Source organism: Zosterops lateralis (assembly GCF_965231275.1).
Source record: "Zosterops lateralis genome assembly, chromosome: 2".
In the NCBI taxonomy this organism is placed as follows: domain Eukaryota; kingdom Metazoa; phylum Chordata; class Aves; order Passeriformes; family Zosteropidae; genus Zosterops; species Zosterops lateralis.
In genome coordinates this window covers 27471903-27474316 of record NC_139763.1, presented here as the reverse complement: position 1 = coordinate 27474316, position 2414 = coordinate 27471903, and positions in this window count along the sequence as shown.

Below are 2414 nucleotides of genomic sequence, written 5' to 3'. Positions count from 1 at the left end.
GCGGGGCTCCCACTGTGCCCGTGCGAGGAGAAGACACAGAAACGTGCCCCTTTCTCTCCTCTCACGGCCTCGCCCTAAGCTCACGGGTGCCGTGTCACCCCGGCCTCAGAGCGACTCGTAGGGCGGGAAGGGCACAGACACCGTGGGGGTGTGTTATTCAGTTTGGGATGCAGGGTGAGGGGTAGCCACATTCTGGGGAGAAAGCAGTGGGGAAAAGGAAAAAAGGCCATTAATCGTCACTTGTGTGAGGCCAGGACAGCCTGCAGGGAGGTCCTGTGAAAATGAAGCAGTGCCTGCACTCGGGCAATGCCCGCCAGCCCCAGCCCCCAGGGCCACAGGCGAGAGCTTTTCCAAACGGCGCCTCCGGGCCCTTCTGCCGGGCTGCGGCAGGAACGGCACAAGGGAGAGCGGGTACAAACTGAGAGGGGAAATTTAGGCTAAATGTTAGCAAGCAACTTACTGTGAGGATGGTGAGACACTGGAAGAGTGGAGAGATTGTGGATGATTGTGGATGCCTATCCCTGGCAGTGGTCAAAGCCGGGTTGGACAGGGCCTTAAGTAACGTGGCAGGGACAAGTCAGGCCAAAACTAATAACCAAAGTCCTCATGAGAACAAGGACAATACACAATTTAACTAGAGCCAGGGTGAATGTCATAGTAACCCAGAAAGGCAGCAAGCACTATCTAGGAAGAGCAGGACTGTACCACGACAGGTAATGGGAGATGCAGGAGACCAGGGCAAGCAGGTGCTGCCAGTACAAAGGCAGGGATTTGAACAGAAGATAAATGTGTAGAGAAAAACTTTCCCTGAAAGTCCTGTCTGAGACATACATCATGAACTCACAAACTCTAACCCAACTGTTGCTGCCTAAAAGGCTTGGAGCCAAGCCAAGCCATGCCATATCAAGAATTCCTCTGACATCCAAAAGTGTCCTTCACAATCTAGGACACTCTGCATACATTTCTTACTAGGTAATTTTTAATACCAATAAACGAAGGTTAGCAATAGCCAGCCAAAAAACCTTCAATGGTGCCAAGGCACAGTGTCACCCCAGGCTGCCATTACAGCAGTGCCCATTCTTGCTATTCCATCTGTTTCCTCCCACTCCAACCCACTGATGACAAATAACACAGCAGTGGCTTGCTCTCCTTGAATCTGAGAATTGATCAGATCTAGAAAATATTTTAAAATGCTGTTCCAGTTCCCTGATTTCATTCGCAGTGTAACACAAGGATTTGTATTACCACAGCTGAGGAAGTAGCACAGTAGATTCCTACAGGCAGGAATAACATAAACCAGTGTTGCTATCACAGCTGACACAGCATCAGATCGTAACTGGGAAGTACAGGAAGAAAGATGAACTTTTATCAATATTTAAACCCATTTTGTTTTACCAATGAAAAAAAAATAGTAACAGAGGAAAACAATGCAAGATTTATGTCCATGTCTGACAGTAATCAAAAGGCCTGATTCTCTAGAAGACTGTTTTGCAACTTTCCATTTAGAAATTGCCATGATGTCTTACTAGAAAACTAGATTTAATTATGGTGGATTAAAAATAATGCTATAGAGAAAAAGGAGTTTGTATCCTTGAGAATCTTTGAGAAACTATTGGCAATATCCTTCTGTGTGCAGCAACAAGTCTTTGTGGTCATATTATCCATGACATAGTCTTGGTTACAATCATTCAGGATACATAAGCACAGATGTAAAAATAACTATCAAAAGATCCTTTAAAGGAAGAGACTTGCCTAGTTAAAGCAGCTGTTGAGACACACTCATCATAGATTCTTCCAGATGTCCAGGAAAAATTCCCAGTTTACCTCAAAGAAGTCCCCTGCACCACACCTCAATTACCAGGTTCCAAAACAAAAGAAAGCCCTTTGTATAAACTGTTTTTGCCAGCCACATTAAGAAGAGAGACCTGACTCTACCCAGGAGATGCATATGCTTCCTAAATGATTAATTTTTCCAACAGTCTGCTTGGATACTTTTTCACTTAAGACTCATGGCTCATACTGTGTTTTTCAGGAGAACATGGGTGAATTGTTTTAGAACTAGGAAGTAAAACATTTTTGTTAATTTTATTTTCTCATGTTTAAGAATATATGGAATTGGTATTGAATTCTGCACTCAATGCAAAGTCCAATCCATATTTTCTAACATATAGAAGGGAAATTTGGGCATCTTCAGTTCCCTTTGTGGAGCCACAGCACAATTCTGATTGTCACTGGGACAGAGCCAGACTTCTCTATACTGCTGTGCTGGTCGTCATAGGAAAGCAATAGGATCACCTGGACCCAACAGATTTCCACAGTAAGTGTGTGTGCAATTGCTGATAAAATACAGACTCCTCCCCAAGCTTTTCCTCCCCTGATACTCTTGAATTCCAAAGTGCAGTTGTGTCTAAAGT